Source organism: Chroicocephalus ridibundus, chromosome 1 (genome assembly GCF_963924245.1).
Source record: "Chroicocephalus ridibundus chromosome 1, bChrRid1.1, whole genome shotgun sequence".
NCBI classification, from domain to species: domain Eukaryota; kingdom Metazoa; phylum Chordata; class Aves; order Charadriiformes; family Laridae; genus Chroicocephalus; species Chroicocephalus ridibundus.
The window spans coordinates 26,586,109-26,612,309 of record NC_086284.1 but is presented as its reverse complement, the minus strand read 5'-3'; the positions used below and the strand labels follow the sequence as shown (position 1 = coordinate 26,612,309).

At 45.3% G+C, this 26,201-nt stretch overlaps 1 long non-coding RNA gene across 3 annotated transcripts in view; it reads right to left on the bottom strand.

Annotated features, from left to right (window-relative positions):
• The window catches only part of LOC134514378 (uncharacterized), a 60,267-nt gene that overhangs the window by 32,598 nt on the left and 1,468 nt on the right, over window positions 1–26,201 (bottom strand). For all 3 annotated transcript variants that reach the window (XR_010070719.1, XR_010070717.1, XR_010070718.1), the window contains exon 2: window positions 23,110–23,191. This is a non-coding gene — a long non-coding RNA (uncharacterized LOC134514378). The remainder of the gene's footprint in view (window positions 1–23,109; window positions 23,192–26,201) is intronic.

Genomic DNA, 26,201 nt, shown 5'->3' with positions numbered 1-26,201 from the left:
ATGGGCTCTGTGCCATCCCCGCTACAGACACCCAGGAACATTACTGGGATTTGCACCCAGTGTGATCTGTTTGCAGATACTCTGGTCTCACCACAGGTATGGAGCAAGGTGTGACGGGAAAGATCTGAGACGGCTCCCAGGATATCTGCCTGCGTTAATTCCCTAGTCATTGCATACCTCTGGGTCTGCTCCAGTCCGCGCGCTGGGGTAGCTGCTAGAGGTCAGCTCAGCTCCTGCAAGAGGAGCATCTTCACAGACCTTCCTAGCACTGATTTCACTTCCAGAAGAAGTTTCTGTAGGGATTTTTTTTTTTCACAAATGGAAGAATATAGCTATAATGCAAAGGTGCTACTGGGGACCTATAAAGGAGATCTAAAGCAGAAGCTAGGGCTGCCTTGCTGGCAAGGAGTGGTAGAAGGTCCCATCCCCTCTCCTCACCAGACACGGGAGCGCAGGAGGTGCTGGTGAATCCTTACCAACATGGAGCAGCCTCATGCAGAGCGGAGCAGCCCTTACATTGCTGTAAGTGATGTTAGGATCTTGCTTTATCCTCGGGCAACTACAGAATTTGGGGAAGTGGTGGCAGGGGGGAATGATCAGAAAGCTGGCAGAAATTGTGTAATTGGTGTATCAAAGGCCCTTCTCCTCTCCTCCAGTCACATTTGAACAGTACCCTATTTTCTTCTACGTGTCAGTAAACAACAAAATCATTACTGATAAAACTTGCCTTAAGCAACAAGACACATGTGAACAATAAAGCACTAAGAGCCACATTTTCAAAAGTGTGTGTGCAGAAATGTCTATTGTACAATGTATAAGCAGCATGTGGTCTGGATGTGGCAAGCAGTAACGGGAGAGGAAAAGGGGAACAGATGGAACCTGTACATGAGTGACAAGAGCGGACGTAGGCTCGGATCGAGTTTTGTAGTGTGCAGAGGCTGAGCTTTTGAAAAGCCTTAAATAATAACCACATTTTAAGGAGGACTGCATCCATGGGGCATGCAGATAAGCACGCCCGTCGGTGAAACTGCAGAGGACGCAGCAGTGGAGACAGTGATATATACAAAGCATACGAAAAGTTCGGTCTGACACGCCGGCCATGCGTACCATCAAAGGTGTGCACATTTTAGAAACATCAGCCTCCCTGAAACCTCAATGACTTAGCAATAAAACATCAGGAAACGATAACTCGAGGTCAGAAAGGTCTGAGAATTCCACACAGCTGAAATAAAGATTGAGCAAGAGGAATTAGCATCAAGAAATGAGATTCAGATGTTTAAAGCTGATTGTCTGAACCAAGTTAATATAACGCACCATGTTGCACTTCAAAATGTTTGGATCGTGCAGCTGGCGAGCCCTTCCCATGATTGTGAAATGCAGCAGTTCGCTGTATCTGAGAAGGCTGGCAGAGATGTGTCCGCCTGGACACGAGCAGGCTACAAATGATGAATTGGGATTACAGCCTTTACTGTCCCACTCACAGTTTTACCACTTCCCCGGGCCGCTAGCACAGAAAACAAGCCCGGTAGCAAGGCTGTATGGAGCTCCTACCTTCCCGTACTCTGGTATGGTCCTCTCTCCATCCATCTCCCCGTGGACTGAAAATGCCCGCTCCCTTTTTCCCGACCGCGAAGCACTCTGATCAGCAGCATCCCTTGCTCTCTTACTTTCAGCATGTTCAAGAGAACACCTACTCAGCTATCCAGCCTTTCCAAGGGAAATTATCCCCTCTGCTTCCCTTACACCAAGTCTAGCGTTGGGAGTTCACAGCTTTAGAAAATTATATTTACAAACCCGCAGCCGTGTGAGGTAATCACATTTTCGCCCTTCTTCGCACGTGCACAGCAGGAGGCCTTTACCTGTATTAATGCAGTCCAGCACCACAGCCTCCTGGGTGGGACACTGCAAGTCCGCAAAACTTGCACACTTTCAATGCTAAAATGTTTATTCTGGCAAATCTCAGAGGGGTTTATATCGACTTACAGATACACAGGTATTGCATAAGCTCCTTCAGCCTAGCAAAGTAATCCGAGAGTCCCAAAGTGCCCACCTGAAAACCACACCTCACAGGGAATGAGAATCCCATTGGTAAGAGGGTTTTGGAGGCTGACAACTCATTTGGTTCGTAGTTTTTGTTAAATTATATTGCTGGTGGGAGTGGCTCTTCCCTGGGACAAGATAACACACTCAGCAGTCCTTGGGTGAGAAACTAATTAACTGGAGATGAGCGTACATTCTGTAAGAATACTCCTCTGTGCACTATCTGCTCACACTGACCATTTCTCAACTGGGGTGATGGGTGTACAGAAAAATTAGACAATACAGATGTTAAGCTTTTTCCCTGCTCTATTCACGTGTGTTTTTGTGGCATCTGGACATGCGTAATACCATTACGGGCCAACACTCTCTCTGGTACATCTCTAGTGAAGCTAAAGAAAAATTGGACACTGTGATTTATGTTATGAAAAAAACAGAGCAGGGGGGGTTCTCTCGCCCATCAGCAAGTGGCACAGCAGAGCTCTTACATATGGGAAGCTCCCCTCCCACAGCCACCCCCCAAAGAAAAACGGCTGGCCAGCCCGGAGCAACAGTGTCTCAGGGAGGGCTCAGAGGCAGAGGGCAGAGCTGTGACAGGGGATGCTCGAACCCAGACTTGAGCCCGTCCCCTCTCCTGGGGCAGATACAGCCAGGAGAAAGTCACTTCTTCCACAGTATCTCCTGATTTCAGAAGACTCCCTGTAAAGCACAGCATCTCCTATCACTTGAAGCTGAAGTGCACGGCCTGGGTTTTCCACTCGTGCTATGGGAAGTTGGTTGGGGTTTGCTCTACTGCTGACGGCTTGAAATTTCCATTTGCAGCTCCTTCCCGTTTCCTTTTCAGACGCGCATCATACAGACCCAGAGAGGCTGCACAAATTTACCAACACGGTAAGAAGAGAGGACTTTCCTTACCACAATGAAGCTTCTAATGTGCCTAGTCAACACTGAAGCAGCAGAGGTAGAGCTGGTCAAGCCTTCCCTGATGTCCTCTCAGGTGCCTGTACCCACATCCTGCGGATACGAACCTTGGTGCCGATGGCTACCTGAAGTCTGTGTCCACAGCTCCCATCCCTCCTGGGATGCCACCCGGCATACTCAGATATCAGCCCTTTGGGGCTGGGAAGCATGCTGGGGCATTTTTTTCATTTAAAATTTGCAGCACTGCTGCTGCCTTGTAGGCTGTTGGGTGATTTACTGCTAATGGTGAAAGGGACTGCAGGCATGCTGGGGTGGCATATGTCCCCAGCATGAGATGAGATGTCTAGGAGGTCTCACACAGACCTGATATGAACAGGTCTACTCCCGCTTCATACGTGAGCCACGTGGGAAGGCAGAGCTTGCTGCCTGGAGTCCAGACCTGCCCACAAGCCTCACAGTCCTGAGACCTCCTAGCCATATGACACCTAACTGTGGCTGGGGACCTCCTAGCCGTAGGGGATCCAATCGTACCTGGCAGAGAGCTGGTGGAGCCCGTGGCACCGTGCTGCAGCTGTGCACAAAAGCTTTATTTGTCTCCAGTACCTCCTCTCACCCCATCAGCACAGAGAGTGAGTGGTGCCAGCCACATCGCGGAGGAGCAGGAGACGAGGTATCTAAAACAAGGGAGGGTTTTTAACCCCCTTTGCTTTCCCCTTGCCCATCCCATATTGCACCTGCCAGTAGAGTGACCACAATTATCCAGTGATGTCACTCATGAGCCACAGAAAAACTCAAAACAGGCAAGTTCCCTGTGGAAATCACCTGAGGAAACAGGCTTGTCTCAATGCTTAGAAGAACATCCCTGACCGCTTTCTTTTCTCCCGGGCCTGTGATTCCCTCCCCACTCAGCACTGGCTGACCGCATTTCGGGTGCCTTGGGATAAGAATCATGTTATTCTTTGCTCGGGTCCAGGAAGGTTCTGATGTGCATTGGAACGTCTCTGTCTTGTTACAATTAAAATTATTGCTAATTTCACGAGGGAGGCATTTTCATGCATTGCCTTTTTATAGAGGGCTGTAACGGGGTCCACCCAAACAACCCGAGTCACAGCACAAAGAAATCAATAAACACCTTGGCATGGTGCTTTCCTTGCCTAAATTTGCATCAAGCTTGTTTACAGCCAGCGGGCCAGGAGAAAAGGGTCATTTATAATGTGCGCTGTGGCGTTGCTCGCCTGAATTTGAGGAGTCAGCAACTTCGATAAATTCTCGGCGCAGGCTGCAGACACAGTTAAGAATGTCTCTTCCGCCTACTGCAGGAAGCTGGTCACTGTATCAAAGATCAAAGTTGCTCACAGCAACGCAGGAAGGTTCTATACAAGCAAAAAGGAACTACACATGCTTGTATTTGGATGCAGGGTTTTGCCGTTGTGCACGTATTGGTCTCTAAATTTGACCATAAACCGTTTGTTGAATCAATTCAGAAAAAAAAAACACAACGACTTGCTACAGCACCACCCAGATTACTCACGGGCTGATGCTCCTGTTGCAGAGACAAGATGCTCCGTTATCGAGATGTTTGATATGACTTTGATAGGGGTTTATCAAAAATCTTATTAGAGACTTATTTAGAGAGTGTAATGACCTTAAGTGGCTGTGCTTTAGAAAGGCGAACAAAAGAGTACGTAATCTGAAATGGGTGTATATCGCAGGGAAGTAGTTTCCCTCTGTTACACACGCAGCATCTGCAGAACAGGCAAATGTTTATCAGGAACTGAAGCTCATCGAGTCGCTTAATTATTTCACGGAATAAACTAAGAGAAGGCTTTTTATGCATCTCCAAAAATCCCGTCTAGGGACCTTTTCCGAAGTTGTTCCTGAAACCAAGCACTCCTGGGATAAACCGTAGCTAGGGATTACTGTTAAGAAACTTTTGGTGGGCTCTGGCAGTTTTGATGCAAACCCAACTGCTGCTGGAGACACGTGCCCAACTGCTGCAGCACCGACACGGGCAGGGGAACGCGACCAAGTGCCTCTCCCCTCTCTTCTCCTCTCTCCTCCCCTCCACTACAGGATAGGAAACACGAGAAAAGACAAATAAACCAGATTTTTAAATTGTTTCAGCGGCTCTAGCGGGCTCTCGCACACAAACAGGATTCACGCGCATTTTTGGGTTGATTTCCTTTCATTTCTGGTCTTTCTGCATCCCTGCTCTGTTCTTCTGGTTTACTGTTCTCCAGCTCCCTGTACAAACAGGATCTTTCCTCAACAATGTTCTGCCACATCATCTTCCTTCCTCTGTATACAGGCTGATACTGCGTGTTACACACCACGCGGCTTCCTAAGGCACCTTGTTTCTCAACGCTAGCAAAAACAGGAACCAAAAGCAAAGCAGCACTAAAACACGAAATTCTCGCCGTAGTTTAAAATTGAACCCTTGAGAGTTTCCGATTCAAGATGACTTTTCAGTTAACGGATTTTTTTCTAGTTTAGTGCTCAGGGGGCCGTGCCGCAGCATACGTGCAAATGAGGCATTTGTAGTTTTTATCAGATTCAAATGCCTCTCCGGCGAGGTCTGCAACACTGACCCACGCTTTTCCTCCTTTTTTTTTTTTTTTTTTTTTTCCTGTGTGTGTGTGTGTGTTGAAAAGCGCAGCCAGCTGAGCAAAGCACACGTTGCTTCACTGTTAACCTCTTTTCTCCCATCTCGTAAGGCTGGCTGGCTGATCTTTTGCTCCGGGGAGATGAGATAGCATGTCTTCAGGGTGAAGAGAAAAAAACCACAGGGCGCACTGCACATTGCACAAATGCTCTTGTTATTCTGAGGCCTGAAGAAACGAGGAAGGAAGCTTGAGGCTGGTGGTTTGGCAGGTGTGGGGCCTTTTTTACGCAGACATCTGTTTTAAGTGGTAGCTCTCGGCTCAGGGATGAGCAGGGAATGCCTGTCGCCCCCACCCCGTCTCTGTGTCACGACACGAGGGGTTTTGGGCTCCCGAAGAAGCAATGTCACCCACTTGCTCGAGCTGTGCGTTGGGACTTGTGTTTGTGGGGCAGGGCTGCAAAAGTGAGAGGATTCCCCCCTGCAAACCGGCAACTGGGTATGGCAGCGGCTCCTCTGCCGCCCGAGACAGAGGAGCCATCTGCACAAAATGGATGGGGTTAGAGTACAAAATGGGTGAACCACAACGCGTACCCTAGGCTTGACGCGAAGACCTGATGAAAAGGGTTTGGATGCTACCACGTACACCACATCAGAACGAACTCTTCTAATCCCGCTAGATGATTTCTGGCCGTTTCGGTAACACGGCTAGCGATCCCATTAGAGTTTTGAATGAGCTGCTTCCTCTGGCAGGATGCTATGGCACGCTCTCTGCTGAGCCTTGCACCGCATCTGAAGGAATTCATTAGTGCTTGGTCGTTAATTATCTATGGAATAACATATCTGGGATCCCCACCTCCGAAACAATCTAGGAAGAAACTGCAGTTTTCAGGGCTGGATCCCGCTCTGCTAAAACACGCGTGTGGGGAGGAAAAAGGGGTTTGCATAATATCCTCCCCGGCGGGGATTCTCTGGGGCAAGTAAGTGTTGAGCCACATTGTTATTTTAAAAGACAATAAATTCTTTCTCCTGTAGTTCACTGCGGACTTTAATGAACATTTAGCAACTTAATTATCTTTAAGACTGCTACTCCTCTGTTACAGATTGCTGAAATTGGTCAGTGAATTCAGAAGTTAGTGGGGGAAGGGCAGATACGCAGAAAAGCAGAGACTGAGACATGTATACAGCTGCCCATGCGATCACAGACCCTCATTTCCATAAGAAATCATAGCTGAAGCCATTTCAAGGTGAGGGACTGCGGCTAATCCCTCCCAACGCACTCATTAACACATCCAAAACCGCGTCTCCTTGTCCGCCGACAAGGAGAGTCAGTCAAGTACAGCCTTAGCTGGGGGAAGAGAGGAGCTGCAGTAAGAGATGGGTTTCACGGGGACCGCTGGGCGTTATGGCTTCTTCGGAGCTTCTTTTAAGCTGTGCTGAGGTGTCCTCGTACAGAGCTGAGCAAGGTGGGTGACATGGTGGGAGAACTCAGTTCCTGTCTTTGCTTTACGTTGCAAAGGACAGAATAAAATCTGCTGATGTCCATGCCGGAATGGGAAAAATCCTGGTAAAATGAAGGTCTAGGCAGCATTTTGCTGGTCTCGGAAGGGAAGACAGAATTTCTGACACACAGCATCCTGCTGCCATGCTTAACGTGGTCTCTAGAGCCACCACGCCATTTGTGTTGGCCACCTGTGAGAAGCACCATTGCAGCGCTCACAGAAATCTAACAAACTAATAAACAAATTGTTTTGTTCTGAGGATTAAAAAAAAAACAAAACAAAACTAAGAAAAGAAAGCCACACAAGGAAGCCTGATGTTCCGTCTTTGGTATCTTAATTTTCTTTTCTTTTTTTTTCTTCCTATCTGACAAATACCAGCATGACAGCGAACAGAACCTTCCCAGTTCACGTGGCGGCACAGCTTAACTGTGCTGGTAAGTGGTGAATAGACGCCTTGGTCTAGCATGGCCCTAAATTGTACCATTAACATGTGGTTATAGTCAGAGAACACATTCAGTAGGAAATGGCACCTTGTTACTTCCCAGATTATCTGCTCCCTATGGGGTAAATATTCTATGCATCATGCAGGGTTTTAGCAGCAACATTCCTATTAAAGTAAATGGGATTTGAGTGAGGGTAAATCCAAGCGCGCGGCGCTGGGACGTTCCACCTATAAATCTTCTGTGTCTTACGCTCTCTGCCTTTATTCGCTGACAAAAGACAAGTGTTTGCTGCCTCGGTAAGGTTCATAAAGCACAATGGGAGGGTGTGTGCTCAGCATTGCTTCCTGTAGCACGGGCTGCAGCTCCAGTGCGACAGCCCGAAGCAGGAAGGACTCGGAGGGATTCCTCAGCTCCTCGGCGCAGGCTGCAGCCTTACCCGTGGGAGGAATCCGGATTTCAGGAGCAAGGAGTCCAGTTCACCTCTATGTCGCAGTTACAGGGTAATAAAGTTACTTTTAAAACAGTAACTACCTTTACTAAGATAAGTTTTTTAGGCAACATCTACCTTACAGGCCCTTTCAAGGTTACTGAACATGTATGAAGCAGTTTTTCTGTAAATCTTGTCTTTTGCTTGTATCTATCCCATCACGGTAGTGGTCCCCAGACACCCCAGTTCACATAACAGCAAAGGCTTGCACAGGCCCTTTCTTTAGGACAGCTACCTTAAAACAAATAATTTGCATTTGAAAAAAATAACTTGCTCTTCAGTAGGCATCATTTCATGGCTTAATAAATGTAACCTACATGTGCATGCTACGTCAGGCAGCGATTTTTGTTACTTCACTAGATGGCGCGTGGCCGTGCCTGGCAGGGGGGGAGAAGGGAGAAGAATTAATTCAGTGTGTAACTGCCTGCGCTGCACTCCTGCCTCTGACGTGCCTTTAGCAATGTGGGTCTATGAGTTAAGTGTTTCAAGGGTGAGAACTGAATTTCCAGGACCAGGGATAGGATGCCCAGATGAAAACAGCTTCATTTTTAAAAAGCTGAAACTTCTGCCTGAAGAATACCCTTAAGTCAGCAGTGGGGCAAGACTTGTGGAAAAGAGATTTATTAGACCAACCTATCTCCTAGGCAAAACATGCTTTCAGAGACACAAGTTCTTCTTCAAATCTGAAACAGACCTGAGAAAGGGCTTATGTGTCTGCAAGGGTGTCTGCTTTCTACAACACGGTCAGCTGGTCTAGTAAAAGACCTTATCTCTTCCTATAAATTCTGCCTTGCTTATAGCCCAACACCACCGCTGCTGAAAAAACATCCAAAACTTTGTATCGTTCTTCAAAGGCAAGCCATAAGGTTAATTTGTGTTCTCACTTTCCCTGGTGTAAACCCGGGCATAGCTGTCCTCTTTTGTTCTTCTATTAACTATTTATGCCTCCCGCTTTGGAGGAGAACAAGACCCAGCTCTGCCCCGAGGCACTTACTCTCATGGGACAACATTAAATCACGCTCGCAGTGCACACGCGCTAAGAATCTGCTCCTCTCTTGCTTGGGAAAACGGGCATTAACCCCTCCGAGGTCTCAGGCGTGAACTGCAGAAGTACCTGGATCCCTGAAGGATGGTCCCTAGCACACACACACCAACAGCGAAGCTTGCCACGGCGAGGTTGGGAGGGCTTGGGCAGGCGGCTGGCGGCGAGCTCGGGGGCTGAGCGAGCGTGCGGTTTCACAACTGGCCTGAGCTGACCTACAGCTGGGCTCCAGCCAAAAGGCAGCTCTCTCCCCTCTCCTGACACTTGTGCTCCTTTGGCTGCAGGGTCAGCGGCGGCGCCGGGGGCTGATTGGTCTCGGTACAATCCTCCCCTCTTTTTTTTTTTTTTCTTTCTCTTTTGGTAGGGTTAATTTTCAGTCGGCTCAGTTTGCTGAACCGGCCGTCCAAGCGGCTGGGTGGATGCTGGTGCTGGCCCGAGGAGACAGTGAAGGATGTGCTGAGATGGAAAGCGTAAGACTGGGCTTTCTGATGGCCATGAGGACTCAGCTGGCAGGCGTCAATGGGCTGTGGGCTTCTGCGGTACCCTGCAAACCTCCCCAAATGCTGTGGGGGGTCAGGTCAGGCAGCTGCCTTGGGATGGGATGCAAACATTCCTCTGCTCCTTTGAACACAGAGAAAAGGGGTTTAACAGCCATCTGTTAAAGAATGGTGCCATGAGGAAAACACATCTGATATACATGTAAGTGAGGGGTTTTCCTGTGGTATTTAGGCCTAAGGTGTTTACCGTTTTACCATCCAGCTATGCACCCAACCTTCAAACGTGTTCAGTGCAACACATGCACTACATTTAACACCTCCTACACCGTGGTTACAGCTACAAGAGCAGCTTATACCCTGGCTGTGTCAGCCACCGGTGCCACAACACGGGCAACACTCTCTCCGAGGAACAAAATGATGCCCAAAATCAAGCGGCTTCCCTTCTAGTTGAGGGCTGATGTCTGTTCCTGATGAGACAGTGTATTTGTGGTAGGTGCCTGGCTTGGAGGAGGGCGTCTGGTGAAGTGCCAGGGCTGCAGCTGCATGGGGAGCTGTGGAGAAGACCTAGAGCTCACACCGATAAGGGAAAATAGAGGCAAGCACTGGCAACGAGCTGAACAAGCGGCCCTTCCGGCATTCCCTGAAGCAAGAGCTCGTTCCTCCCTTGTGTGCCAGGTTTGTGAAGCCACTGTAAGGTGAAGCTACAGAGTACGACAAGTCCTGCCAGGGTTAACCCACAGCAGCCTCTCCAGTACCCTTCCCTTGAAGCAAAGGGGGATTAGAGACAAGATGTTAATAGGAGGAAAATCAGGGTGATCGGATGGCTTATAATCAGTTCTGCAGGAGAGGCAGGCTGCTGCCTAACTTATGCATTTCCCTGAAATGCAGCTCCATGTCTTCAATCAGCTCACTCGGCTACCTCGGCCTCCAAGCGCAGTTGTCTCAGCTAACTCATTTGGTTCCCATTTCTCCATGCCATCACTCAAATTTATTAAGTTGAAACATCTGGATGAACCCAGAAAAAGCTGCAAGTGATGTGCTTACTGTATCTATTCCAAATAGCTTATCCTTTGAAAATCACCATCCGTACAACCCTTCTCTGGACCTAGCCACCGGCTTCCCCTCAGCCCAGGCTCCTGGTTCTGGGTCACGCTCTGCTGTTCTTTCGCTCGGTCACTATTGGGCTCCCAGGGTTTAAGCCTATCTTACTGACAGTATTTTTTGTTTCTAATTCCAAAATTGTTCATATACTTCTCTCCCTCTAGTAAACAGACAGCAATGAGTAAAGATCCCATTAAGAAAGAACTGTTTGGGCTATAGAGAAATGCTGCCAACTACTGTAACAGGAAAACATTACAGCTCCCTTTTGCCCCAAAATAACATTTTCTTGCTGTGGGTAAGGAACTATTCTAGTTCTTCTGGGAGCAATAATCACAGCCCTCTCTTTCTCCAAAGGGAGCATGCCGTCCCAGAGAGAAGCTCATTTCCCCAAGGAATGTCCAGACAGCATCAGCCTCTGCCCAGGAGTGGGGCGAGCAGAGGACGAGGAGACCGGCAGAGAGGAAGCCAAGGAGGATGCTCTGAGGAAGTTGTAACTGCAACAGGATCACATGACAGAAGCTAAAAAAGCATTCTGTACCAGAATGGCACTCAAAGGACTTCATCTGGGATCCTCTCCGCCCAGGGAAGGGATCTTGTTTGATTTCTTCTCCCTCTGTTCCATGCCCTAGAACCTGTAATTGTGAAAGTGAGTCTGTCCATGTGGATGTCTACAGAGAGCCAGATAGTGTCCCGGATTCAAGAGACCTAGGCTGTGTTTCATGCGGTGCCATCCCATTTCAGTGTCTTGAGGCAAGTCCCCTTGCCTCTGCCATCTCCCTGACTAGGTTTATTCTATCTGCTGCTCAGGAATGTCATGGGGACCTCAGACATTCATTTTCCGAGCATCTAGTGAACAACAGGTTCATTTCAGCTGGAATTTCCAGGTACAAAATAAAATCACTATAAAACAAGGAAAGTAACACCATTTATCAAACTCAGCTGGTGAGGGGTCTGGAGAACAAGTCTTATGAGGAGCGGCTGAGGGAGCTGGGGTTGTTCAGCCTGGAGAAAAGGAGGCTGAGGGGAGACCTTATCGCCCTCTGCAACTACCTGAAAGGAAGCTGTAGAGAGGTGGGGGTCGGTCTCTTCTCCCAAGTAACAGGCGATAGGACAAGAGGAAATGGCCTCAAGTTGCACCAGGGGAGGTTTAGATTGGATATTAGGAAAAATTTTTACACTGAAAGGGTTATGAAGCATTGGAACAGGCTGCCCAGGGAAGTGGTTGAGTCACCATCCCTGGAAGTATTTAAAAGACAGGTGGACATAGTGCTTAGAGATCTGGTTTAGTGATGTTTTTTGTCAGTGTTACGTTGATGGTTGGACTAGATGATCTGAAAGGTCCCTTCCAACCTGGGCATTCTATGATTCTATGAAGAGCAGATAAACGGATCCCATAATCAGAAGTTAATCCTCCAGCTACAGTCTGGTTTTAATCTGTGTGAGTTTTGCCCATAGGACCTCTTTCCTCCCCAAAAAACACAGGTCTTGATCTTCCTGACTTTTATTGAGGTGTCAACCTGTAGTAATTTCAAAGCAGCTACTCAAGTTCCATTAGTATTGATCTACTTTCAGAGGAATGTTGGCTTCATTAGGCTTTACTTTGCTTCCTGCCCCACTACTCATCAGCTAAGGGTTGGCTGAGATAACACCTCAGAAAAAGAACACTGGTGCTCAGAGCAAAAATTGAATCCAATCCCAGCTCTGCCACCAACAACAGACGAATCCCTGCCCCTTGTGTTTTTCCTTTTCCTATCTCTAATGGGAGTAATGTTGACACCTCTTATGGTAGAGGCATGACTGCTACTTCAGTTTGTAGAACACTTTCAGATGGTCAAAGCACATCTCAACAAAAGCACAAAGCACTGCTGGTGTTTCTAAAGTGTCTGATGCGTGTCCTAAACTAACCCTTTCTGACCCAACACTTTGCATGTGTGGTCTCCTATCAGGTCTCTACTATAAAATAAGCTGTGTTTTGGGTGAACTATTTATTAAACATGCAACTTTAAAATTAAAAAGAAAAAAGACTTCCGAATGAGTCTGCTTGTTTCTAAATCGCTGCATATCACAGAGTTGGGCTAATCTGAGAACACCAAATGTGTGGCCACAAGCAGAGAGCATGTCAGACTCTCCGACCTTTCCATAGGTACCCATCGTGTTCAGTGCAACATACCCCAGATCCTTAGTGCTTCTGAAGGCTAAGAAGCTGTGTAAGGTCTGTTGTCAGAAAAACTACTCATAGATCATGAGAACAGCATGAACGAGCGGGTTACATAACTGACAAGCTAGTCACATCTTGGTATGCATAAAAACATTTATTTTCTTGTCACTGAGCAATATGACAAAGGATCATACCTGCTTCTTTCAAGTCTTGCTGCAAAAATGTGCTTTGTCTGTGGATGCTCTTCCAGCAACAAAGGGTGTACTGTAAAAGGGCACGTGGCTCTGGATTCCTACCGTGAGGCCCTGACTCTGAAGCTGCAGATCGCCGCTGTCAGCACCAAAACTTGTTTCAGGTATATCCACCTCCCTTCACAGCCCAGGCTGTGCCTTCCCACGTACTGCTGAACCTGCCCTCCACAGTGCTTTCTCTTCTGCATCACTTCAGCAAAGCATCAGGATCTCCAGCACAAAGCAGGTTGGCTGGTGAAGTCCAGGATGGGTGTATTTGAGCAGGTCCTCAGCACTGTCCCCTCTCCAGCTCCACGGGGTGCCGTGCAGCGTGTGTTGTTCCTTATCACTGACGTGGCAGTGGCTGGGCAGCACTTCCACGCCAGTCCTGGCCATAGGGCCTGATTCCCCCTCTCCCGCAGACGTGACTGCATTTACACTAGGTCTTTTGGCCGTATAGAAAATGTGTATCATATTCCTAGCAGACACTGCTGAAGCAGGAAATGCCTTAAATATACATCTGGCCTTGCAGCGCACAATACCGGAGCCATGGTTGTCTGCAGCACCCCGACATACGCATGTCCTCTGCTCATCCAGAACCGCTCCACGTCGTCTGCGCACATCACAGCTCAGCTTCCCCGGGGAACGCTGTGTTTGCTGTTACATTTGCGCACCAGCCAGCGCTTTGCTTTCTGGGCTATGAATGGAGTATCCAGAAACTGGCTGCTACGCTGGTAGGCTCCAGAGAGGATAATGCCGTCTTTTCCCCTGCTGTTTATTGTTTACCAGAGGTGCCTAATTTCTGACAAACAAAAGAGATGGATTCTGGGCAATTTAGCAATAATCAAGAGCAGGATGAGCGGGACGGCTTTACAATATGTACGGCACTGCGTGTAGGGCTCAACAAAAGGCCTGCAATGCTGGGCAGCTGGCTGACACTGGGACCTTACGCTGCTGCATCAAAGATAACTGCAACAAACGTTCTCTGCCCTGAAAATCACAGTCAGAGAGCATAGAAACCTCCAAACTAGCAACAGAGCAACCGAATGGGAAGCCTATGGCATTGAATACATGAAAGGGAAGCCTTGGGACTATGAGAAGGAATTGAATACGTTCAGCACAGAATGGGTACTCCTCAGGGGACTATTTAAAAACCATTGACTAGTTTCGCCTACTAGCGTAGCTCTGTCAAAGTCAACAGAGACATCAAAAATTTGTGCAGATTAAGTTTACTCAGGTACAGAAGAGCAAAGCAAGACTCTCTAATTCAGTCGGTCACCTGGCTCTGCCCCTTGGTGCAGAAATCCTTCAGAGATCTTTCAGGGTTTCTTTTGTCATTTGATGGACTGGCCTCTGTGATTCTGGAGCTGTGCAATGGAAGCAGGGTGTTAATACCAGGCACAGTTAGGATGTGTGTGGCAGGGTTTATTTCACGCCAGAGCCATACCATGCGGTGTGTTCCCTACCCGCAGCGCAGCCCCGGCTGCTCTTGCTCCAGGACGCAGGTGGAGAGCCCGGGGGATTGGTCCCTCAACTGCATTACACACGCAGAGCCCAGGACTGCAAACTCCACTGCCCTGAGGATGCCTGATACATTACTTACCACAGCACATAAAGCATCCTGGCCCTCCCTCCCTCTGCATGCTTCCTTCCCCCCACCAGCCTCCTCCGCTCCCATTCTGTGGTGTCCCCCATCCCTCCCTCCTTACAGACAGCTGGCCCTCATCCCCCAAACTTGGCTGGAGCAGTGATGTACAACCTATCAAGTGTCCCTGCCCCTGGCAGGGGGGTTGGAACTAGATGATCTTTAAGGTCCCTCCCAACCTAAACCATTCTACGTGGACAGGGCTGTCAGCATAATGCAGAAGAACGGTGGCAAGAAAGGGAAGAGGCTACAATAAGGTAAATACTCTGCACCCTCTTGTTACTGTTGGGAAGTAAGTTAAACTGTTTCACCTAATTCGTCTTAGTCCTAGAGACAGGGTGCGTGAAGGCACAGCCTAAGTGCAGCAGAGAAACCTCTAATACATAGTCTGAACCGGCGTAATGCTGGTTGTGTGGGTAGAGTTCATTGAGCAAATGTAGATGTTTAAACTGTAGGTGTCCGTTTGTGAGTTCCTCACCTTAGGATGCCGTTTTAAGTCAAGACAGAAACAGGCACTTTCGGCATACGATAGAAATTTACACTCAGTTGAGCTAAATTGTGCCTTGTAAACTCCTGCTGCTCCCCGCTGACAATACAGGGAGTCAGGCACAGCTAGCTCACAGGTAAACGTCTGTACGGCACATGTCAAATGACAGGCGAGATAAATCACATTTTGTGGGGCTTTGTTTTGAAAGAGGGATGCTACAGGCTACGGGGCTGCTAGGAGCAGGGCTTCGTAGGGCGCCTGGTGGGGCACGCTCTGGCACGTAACCGCAGAGGCCAGGGAGCCAGATTCAGAGGGGGAACAGAGAGACGCAGTGACAGACAGCAAAACCCTTTGGGAACGTGGCCGCTGAAGCAACCATGACTTCATTAGACTTGCTCAAGATGCCCTCTAGCCTAGACCTTTCACCTCATTTAATGGTTTCTTGGCCTCAATCCCTTATAATTCTGAAATGAAAAAAAAAGATCTCTTTTGACTCCTGTTTTCAAGCCAGGGCTGTTTGATTTGGAACGCTGCATTGAAGTCTGTGCTACTGATTGATTTCAGGTTTATTATATTTTCCCTTTTGAAACATGCTACAGTAAAAAAAAGAATCTGTACACGTTGTTGTTTTTCATGTAAGCCCCTCCCCCTTTTTTTTTTTCAATCTTAGCAAATGCTCAGTCTTTTCTACTTCAATAGTTTGAAATTCTCCCCTGGGAGCCCTAAGCTCTTTAAATATTTTTAGGTTGCCAGATTTCTTATGTTCTCTCTCCAGGAAGCCAATTTTGTTTCTAAGCTCTTGAGAGTAGTCCAGCTTCATCTTTTGCGCACTCACTGCATCACAATAAAATGCTGCCTAATTGCTGCCTCAGCTGAGTCCCAAAGGTGCTGGAGTTTGTCTCTAGGCTACAGTTGTGGACAATAAACTCTTCTCAGACTGGAGTTAAGCCTTTTTATTATTTAAATCTGAGTCATGTAAAATTAGTTTACTAGCAAGTAACCCACAAGGATCTAGTATGGAAAGAAACTCCCACATATTGTTTTCCAACACTATGAGAGAATGATCAGATACAAAGATTTGCAAGCAGCTCATAATACAACATGTAATAGAAAGACCAACATTTAATTCAGCCAAAAAGACAAGAAAACGTTTCTGTGAGCCTAGGAGTTACTCTCTGACCTCAGCTCTTTGGTTTTCTTTACCTTCAAATGGAAACTGGCAGTATGAAAAACTCTCTTTTTTCCTCTAGCTTATCCATAACCTGAAATACCTATGAAAGAGGAAAGGCAGCTGTAGATAACAAATGCCAGATGAGCCAGAGCTTTCTGTTCTCAGTCTAGCACAACAGCCAGAGGATTCAGTGAGCATTTTGCTAGAAAATCATCAAGAATATACTAAGACTGGGTGGCCACACCTCCATCAAGCTCGAGAAGACCCCTGTAGCAAGAGACAAATAGACAATATAGGGAGTGAGACAGTACAAATCCTCTTTTTCTCACCAGGACTATATTCAGGTATCCTTAATAGCAGAAGATGACATCTGTACACTGCATACGAAAGCATTTTCTGCCTTCATGTTCCTTTTTTTAATCTGTATTTTAAAATGCTTATATTTCTGTTGTAAAATATGGATTCTGATGATAGTGCATACTCCACGGACGCTGTAGTAGAAAGACTTATTGATCATTTTTTAAGACTCTTAGTTCCTTAAGACAACACTTGCTTTGGGTGTATTGGGTGCTGTGTGCCCAAATCCACAGTCCTAATTAGGCAAAAATGGAGCTGGAAGAGATCTCTAGATTTTCTCAGAACAGTTGGACTCTCCTTTAATTAGAAAAGGTCAGACATGATAGCAGAGACCTGACACAGTCCTTGCGGTGGTGTTGGAAGCACACCTGCAACCTGGGACACTCGTGGGTAAGGACAGCACACATCCACGTCAGGGCGAGCCGATTTAAGCAGCTCTTCGTACGGCTCCTTTCGTCAGCACAGAGTGTGTACATAACAGGCAGATGGATCCATCTGCAGTAACTGCAAGGAGACTGTTAGCCACACACCCTACACTCACTGTGCAGAGGCCCCTCCTGCTGCCGGGGTCTCTCATTCCTCATTTAGATTTATCTCAATCACTTCTTGAGAACGTAACGGCAGACGCGGCGTGGACCGCAGAACCTTCATTTACGATGGTGATGCATAAGGCAGGAAGGATGCACAGGTCTGAAGTCGATTTTGGCAGGCAGCAGTTAGGAAAGCTAGGACGCAATTTCAGCCTCATTCAGATCAATGCGAATTTTGCCACTGATGTCAGTGGGACGACGACTTTGCTCCACACGTCTACCTGTAATCTGAGAACATGGATTCTGCGAGTCCTGGAGACTCAGTGAAAACGGGACCCCACAGAGTTCATCTTAGATTCATTGTTTGAAATAAAACTACGTGGATTCTTTCTGCCCTTTTTAGTTATCTGTAAAACAAGTATGATAACGCTTTGAGTGCTAAACAATACAAGGTGTGTAAGAAGACATAATATCTTTTATTAGGCCAACTGATACAGTTGGGGAAAAACAGACAAGCTTTCAGGCTTGTCTGAAATGCTTTGAGATGCTCTGATGAAAGGTGTTCGAGCTGTGCAAGGGATCATTAAATTACATTCTTCCTCTCTCTGGAAATCATTTAGTGATATTTCAAAGGGATGATACTGTACAGAAATAACTGATTTCTATTGCTGTGCTGTCTGGAGCTAAATATCTTCCTTCCTCTCTCTTTATGAACTAATCTAAAGAAAAATATGTTTTAAATTAAAATGTTAAGAATAATTTTGTGGTATAATGTATCGTTCTGTGAAATGTTCTGTGGTAAGGGTAACTCACAAGATCCGTAAGCATATTTCAGTGCACACAAACAAAATGGCTGGATTTCTGTGTAATGCTTTGTGGAAATTAGGAAGGTATCACTGTAAAGAAATTAGAAAGCATGGAAGCCCCGTGAAAACAGCAAGTGAAAAGAAAAAAGGCAGACATGAGTCAAAAACTACGTTACACTTGTAAACACTGCTTAACAAGTCCCCACATTTTCACAAGTGAGTGTAGGCATCATGCCTTTGAAAGCTGTGAACCATTTAGTGTCCCTAAAAGAGGGACAGAAACAACCAAACACTCAACCCCCTCCTCCCCCTGACTGAATCAGGAAGGACAGAACTCCAAGTTAGCCAGGAGTGACAGACTCCACTTACCACTTATGCTTTGTCCAAAAGGTTTAACTGTACATAAATCCTACTAGTATCACTTTACTAGCACTTCAGTTCAGTGTCAAGATATAATGATGTCAAGAACAGAGAAAACTTGGCGGTGGGGGGGGTATCTTTAAATATGTATAAAGTAGTTGCACAGAAGGATAAAATAAACTGTTGTTTGTGTCTATCAGAACAAGCAATGGGGATAAATTGCAGCAAAGGAGATTTACATTAAACCACTAGACAACTGTCCAGGATTAAGGAAAATTAAGCATTGGTATAGACTGCCTAGAGAAATGGTGAAACTTTCATCACTGGAATGTGTCAAAAATGGCTTAAATAAACATAATCAAAAGTTTCACTACTGGTGATCGCCCACTGAAGCAGAGAATAAACTTGGAAATTCATTTGAGAAAGGTTATAGTACGTGACCAGGTTTTTCTGGATGTATTCTCTTTTTTTCCCCTGTAAGATGTTGCTGAAGATTTTGTTTGTTTGAGATTTTGAGATGCATTCCTCCGAAAATATTTGTCTAAGACCGGGGGGGGTGCCATTTATCTTCTGAAGTGCCTCTTCCTCTCCACTGATCACAGATACAGTCACAGATGACTGGCTTGGTGTGGACATCTACTTATTGAATTCGTGAAGTCAGATGAGACAATTCCCATCCTTAATGACAAACTGTGTCCTTTCTAATATATTCCTCTAATATATAACACTCAAATCTCCATTATTCATTCCAACTATAATTACTTGTGCACGTATGAGGTGGCACCTATAACACATAATCATAATGTTATTTATTGCCCTGTATTAGTAATTTTATCACATTATACTTAGATGCCATATGGTGCAATGAAGAATGTAATGAGAGTCTCCTATGCAATGGATGGAAAGCTTCTACACAACAATTAATATAATCTATTCCACTTTTGCATGCCATTCCTACCGAGAATATCACTGAAGTGTATGGTATCTCAGGAAGGAGAATTTTATTTTTAGATCTAAGAGCCAGCCAAAGCTCTGCTGAGTTGCAGGTAGAGCTACTAACTAGGAATGTAAGCGGCTTTATTTTAGCAGTACGTATGGAACACTAAAGTGCTTCTGATATATGGTATTAACCACTTCCGTTTTCAAAGCCTGTATACAATTAATGTAAGTACTCAAACAATCTGTATGAACCTGTGTGTTTCTGTTGTACTCATTCCACCACAGGACTACAACTGGGCACTTAAGACATGTCTACACTCTGTCCTATGCTGAGGTCAAAGGAACAAGCCTGAGCACCCAGCTGTCCCCTGTGCTTGTTAGCTCTCTCCTGGGGACCTGTTTAGGCATCGATCTCGGGTAGTTCACTCTCGGGATTCCCCCCAAACAGCAGTAGGTCCAAACCCATTCTATTTGGCTCCTTCAAACCCATGTTAGTCTTTCAACACTATTCCCGCAGGCTCTGCAGCTCTTGGTAGGGAACTTCTTGAGCTAATCAAACTTGATTGCCATTGCTTTTTGGTTTATTTATAAAGTGTAGCATATGTTTACATGGTATGTTTGTAAATCCTGTAAGTTATTTTGTTTAAATTATGACCATTTTTACATGGCTAATAGAGATATAAGGCTAGATTATCTCTTTCTTACAGTGACGCAAACCATAAAAAACTTCAGTGATATTTGTGAAACTGTAATGGTATAAAAACCATGTACTTGGAACAGAACAATGCTTAGATACAGGACTCAGTCTCCTTAACTTACATCCCAAATTTGACGTATCTTTCTTGGTGGCACACTTAGCAAAGAGGTCCTTGAGTTCAACAACTCATTTCTGTCTCTTGCTAAAGCTCAACACTTCCTCAGCTATGCAGGTTTAACTGTTTTCAAGGTCATGCAACAAACCAGGTCAGAGACATGACTTAGGTTAACAGTAACACCTTCCTTCTCAGGGTTCCTTTTAACCCAGATGATTTCACCAACCTAGTTGACGGTGCCGCCACACCAACAGCTGTACCAGCTCAAGCGACAGAGTGGTACGCAAAAGCAGAGGGCAAGAACAAGTGTTGGGGGGTGGAGACCAGTTAAGTCAGTTTTGTTGCCAAGGAAAAGATGCAAAGAATAGCACAGAACAGCATTCAAAGTTGAAGAGGCTCCTCCAGATGATAATTCAGAGCAGAAGCCTAACTAACATAGTCTGAACTGCTCTCTGGAGGAGCCTCTCTCACTCCTTCAACTATGTAAGGCATCTAGGGAGACAAGCCTCCTAATTTAGGCATGTAAGTTAGATGTTTAAACGTAGGCAGTGAATATTCCCCCCGAGAATGTGAACGGGATGTTATAGTAATTTAAAATATTTTTAACCAAAGCTGTGATACCAATGTCTGCTCTTTTATGAGATACTGGTCTTTGTGCCACTGACCCTCTACCAACAATCATGTTTCTCATTTATTAGATAAATGAACATTAACAAAACACACATCGTCCAAATACAGTCCAAATTTTGAAGTTAAAAAAAGATTCCCAATTTTAGTCTCAAAATATGAACCAGATTAAGTTGTTCACATGGAAACCACTGCATGTTCCTTATGGTAATCAGATTAAGAGGAGCAGAAAGGGAAAAGAGATTCTTCACAATGATCAGTATATCTTATTTAACTTTCTTGCTTTCCTTAAACACTTCTTTTAAAGTTTTCAGTTAGGAACTTTGGCTAAACTTTAATCGGTAATTACATCTTGCCATTTACTACATTGCTCCTACCTACTCAGAACATTTTACACATTCAGTGATGGGAGTTTAAGAAGTTACCAGTAAATTACACAAGTTGTTCTTCCGATGCAGATACATGGCCTCTGGTGTGCTTACCTCCTGCCCCACAGAATCTCTACACTTAGGCAGACACCAGGACACCAATTTTCAGTGCATCCTTCTCCAACACAACCACCTTCACTGCCATTGATCACAACACTATTCAAAGGACTATTTGAGACAGTCCTAGAAAGGATTACTGATACCTTAAAGAACGCTCTTTAAATGTAGCTACCTTCTCTTCCAGATGAATGTGTTTACAGGACTGGATTTCACCTTCTAATATCTCACACTGCAGAACTGGAACTAACATGCCTAAGAAATCAAAAATGCTGGGCAAACCATTAATATGTATTAGACTGTGCTTTGTTTATTCTGGTGGTTTGGGCATCCAAACACTGTGTGCTAAAAGCTGCCCAACATCTCCCTTATTTGAAACTGCCACTTTCAAGTCAGAGAAACATCTACAGGGGAAGGAGAATAATATATATACCATCAGGACTTAAAATGAATGGCTCTGCCTGAGTTAACAGGCTCAAGTGATGTAACTGTTTGGTTCAAACTATCAAAGCCTAGGATCCCATGTTTTTGTGTCCATCTCCACTTATCCCTCATCACTTCAATAAAACAGCTGCCTGTGGGTCATACATGGTATTGCAACTGTGCACAGAAGTAGGTGCTGCAAGTAGCACTAAACGTGGAGCTGTCGGTCATTTTATGCATGCAGACTGGGCATCTTGTTGCCAGATGACATCTTTAACAGCAAAGTTCTGCTTACCTTGTGCTCAGTGGGGGCACCAGCTGAGCCCATCCTTTCTACCATGCTACTTACTACAAAACTAAACGGAACTCAAGTTACCACTAAGACCTCCACCCTTTTGCAAATGTCGTTGAAATTGGGCAATGAGGTTCAAACTTACTGCAGCGGGACAGGGTGCAACTCCAGAAGCGTTGCACCTTTAGCAAGCCAGCCTAAAATTCACGCCCTACCATGAAAGAGTTATACTGCCAAACATTTCTTTTTTAATTGTGCATCGCAGGAGATTTCTTGTTAGTTGTCAAGCCTAGCCGACAGATTAAGGGAACTTAGTCACCTGATACTGTCTGGTGGTCTGCTGCAGGAATAGGATGATATGAATAAACTTTCCTTCCCCTGTCCCAGCTTTCACTTAACAGTTGCTGACACGCAGCTCCCTGGGCCTGACTCTGCTTTCTCTGCGGTTTCTGTCCAAGTCTTCCTCTCTCTCTGTTTTGACTACTGTAAGCTACTTTCTTATTCGTTCTCCAGAGTAATGCTCCAACACAGGCAAAATGCTTCTGCATGTTAAGTATACACAGAAAAGAAACACAATATTCTAGTTCCTGTTAATTCTTCTAATTTCTGTCTAAAGACACAAAGCAGAAGAACTGGTTTCTTCAACCTACTGTGGGCTTGCTTCAATCTATCTCAAAGGTCTGTCTTCTTTTCTACCTGTATTTTCCGTTAATCTGGCATTGGCTTGTTCTTCATCATTTTAATCCATCTAGTCATAACTGCCATAACAGCTTTCTCTTTCTACTGCTCTAACGATGCAACAAACACAATAGGTGGGACTCCTGTTGCTTACCTTTGGGCATCTACAGTGCAAATGCCTATCTTTATGCTGATAAAACTGGAAAAAATTAAAAATCCTCAGGGCGCAGTTCACCTTGGTCAAAGTGAGAATTGTATTCCTGAAGTACCTCTCTCTCTCTCTACCATGAAAAAAATTAGAGGAAAGCTAACTCAGAGGCAAATATCTACAAGACAGATGTCTACATTTGACCAGATAAATACAAACTCCCATGTCCATTCCTACGTTCACTTTCTGTCTTAACCGAAATCTCACTTGAAAATCAACTACATTCCCTTAAACTGTTCTCTGTTAACATTTCACAGCATTTTGAGATGTACCTTGTGTGAAAGATGTTGACTAAATCCTTCTGTGTTGCCACTCCATCACAATTTCTCAAGGTTCAGATTCCGAGGGTCTTTCCTAGGAGAAAATTCGGTGGATGTGTCATACTGGTAAATACCATACCATAAAAATACCTAAGCAGAAGAACAATTACTATGTGTGTATGAAAACTAACAGAGTGTGTCTACTGATGCCTTTATTGAGTTGTGCATAACTTCCCTTGGAAGGTTAATGCCCATGAATATGCAACATGCACCTTCTTTTCCCTATTGCTTCCCTATTGTTTTTCACCTTCCATTATTACAGCATTTTTGAATGTAGCCTGTTAAGACCTTCGGTAAAGAGTTATGTTTGCATGTGAGCATTAAAGATTATTATGAAGGCACAATAATTCCTGTAGTCTAGTTAAATATAATTGAGAGGGGAAGCGAAGACAAAAGCAAAGGGCAGTTCATAATTCATAGGCAACTCATGTGTTTTCAACCTTCTCCTGCAGAACTTTGTATGTGGGAGGAGGTTACAAATGAAGCTCGCTGCTACTTTTTGCTAAAAGGCTGTGCTAGCCATCTGAGTTAGACACAGTCTATGGAATTTATGTAATGATAACCAAATCAATTCAGAAACCAGTTTTGTTAATCTGACACAGACCCTAAAAGTGGATAGCTTTAAACTTATCTGATAGCGTCTGCAATTACTCTAGCTGAAGAGACACTTTTGAACCAAATCAAATATTCACGGCAAAAGAGTTACATTAATTTATATCAGCTTCTGATTGAACTCACTAGAATAAATCAGAGAGAGAGGGCACACAATCAGCTCTGCTGGCAGATTTGCAGATCGCTGGAAAGGGGCATAAGTCTCTGGGGTCTGGCTGTGAGTAATGCTCTCCTCCACCAACACAGCTGGAGCCCGCCTAACCACAGCCGCTGACACCCACCAACATCATGTCTTATCCACAACTGCTAGCTTTATAGCTTCTATCAGAAAATAAAAAGATGTAAGCCGTGAAAATATATATACTCATAGTAGCAACAAGTTTCGGTGGCCTAAAGCGTCACACCTCCTCCCAGCAATTTCTTACCTTCTTTTTGCCTGAGAATACTGCCTCGCAGCAGTTGGCGGAATGAAACACATGCATTAGTCCCAGCTGCTTCAATACAAGGTCCAGCAAATTAGCTTAAACTGCTGATAAAGATGACTTTAATGTTGTATTTTGTATTAAAATGGATTAGTGTTTTCCAATCCAGTGACTGCTGTGGAGGCAGGAACCTTCGGTAAGGAGACAGAATGAATGGTCGGGGAAGCAGTATTTTTTTGCATCACACCAGCCAGATCTGCTGGAGTTTGTCTGACTGGGGCATAGGAAAGGCTATGAAACTTCACACTCACGGCTACCATTCTCTTGCCTTGTTAACAAGTTTATGAACTTCTGGTTGTCTCGCTGGACTAGATGACCTCCTGAGGTTCCTTCCAACTTGAATTATCCTACGATCCTTACATGTACGCAGTGTTCAGTGCTAGGAACCTGGAGATGTGGTTCTCTTCCTGCCGACCCAGGCACTTAGCGGATCTCGGCACACTGTGTAGACCAATGCTTACCAAACTTTCCCTCTGAGGGGTCCAACTAGGGTGACACTGGTATTGCTACTGGTACTGTTGAGCAACTACTTTTCAAAGGGAGGTCAGCAGTAGCATTGGGTACCTGTTATGGTTTGAGGAACCCACAACAATTTATTGTCGTTTAGACAATTATTCTATCACCTGATGACCCCTCCCCACCTAAGAAGGGGAATCGGGGAAAAACAAGGAAACCTGAAGGTTGAAATATAAACAGATTTAATAGAATAACACTAGATAATTAACATTAATAATACTAAAGAACCAATATTGATCCCAATACCAATATAAAATATACAAGGATTATACTCAGCCAATTCTATCAGGAAGAAGCTGTGCACTCCTGGCAGTGGACAGCAAATGTTGGACACTGCGAGTGATTTGGCCATGGCTTCAGGAGCAAGGGAAGGGCTCAGGGTTCCAGCACCGGGGCAAGAAGTTCTCAGGATCGCAGCCATCAAGGAAGAGAGAACTCCTCAGTAAAGTTTCTAATTTATATTGAATGTGATGTTCATGGTATGAAATAACCCTGTTGGCCACCTTGGGTCAAGCGCCCGGCTCTCGCCCCTACTCGTCCCTGCACCTGGAGAGCTTGAAAACACTGAGACCTCAAAACCCGCATACCATAGCTGGCTATAAAGTAAGTATTTTCACAAGTTCAGACATTAGAATCATTTAAAAGTGCAGCTTTCCCAAGCATTAGAAGAGACATTACTGAAAAGTAAAATTACTGAAAGAGAAATTAATCCTGTGTCACTCAAACCAGGACTCTGCCACTAGGAAGCAGCCACACTCAACTCAAGCATTACTAAAAAAAAAAGGATAGGGAAAAAAATACCAAACCAAATAAATGGAGATTATGACTAAATAACAGACCTTCTCCGTGTCACAATTTCCTACCTGGGGGATATGATACCCAGACAAAGCAGTTAATGTGTTGCCTAATGTGATAAGAGGTATATAGTCTTGTAGGAAGGGATATTGTGGCAGTGCTGGGAGGAGGCTGCTTATGATCTGCTCTGCCCAAGAAGCATTGAGCTCTGTAGGGTCTGCACAGCATCTATGCTTTTGGGTATGTGAAAAACCAGCAGGAATTGATGTAATGGGCAGGCAAGTTCGAAGAAATCTGGAAAAAGGGGAAGCCAGAGTTGCAGCTGTTATGAATTCATCACGGTTTTGGCCCCAGTTCTAAAATACTCACAAAGGCATAAGAATCTCCACATGATTTTGAGGGAAGCAAGATCTGTAGATATACGAGTGACACAGTCACACATGCTGTATTGTTTAAGAGGCATACTGAGCTTTTAGTTTCAATCCCCGCTTTTTCAGTTGTGTCAGTTAACATTTCTGAGGGCCTTATTGTGAGATACAGCCTCATGCTGCTACCTTACGGTGACTACAATTGACATTTTCCAGAGAAACCCCGTGTCATTATTGGGAGTGAACACAAGATCACTCCATCACATCGTCA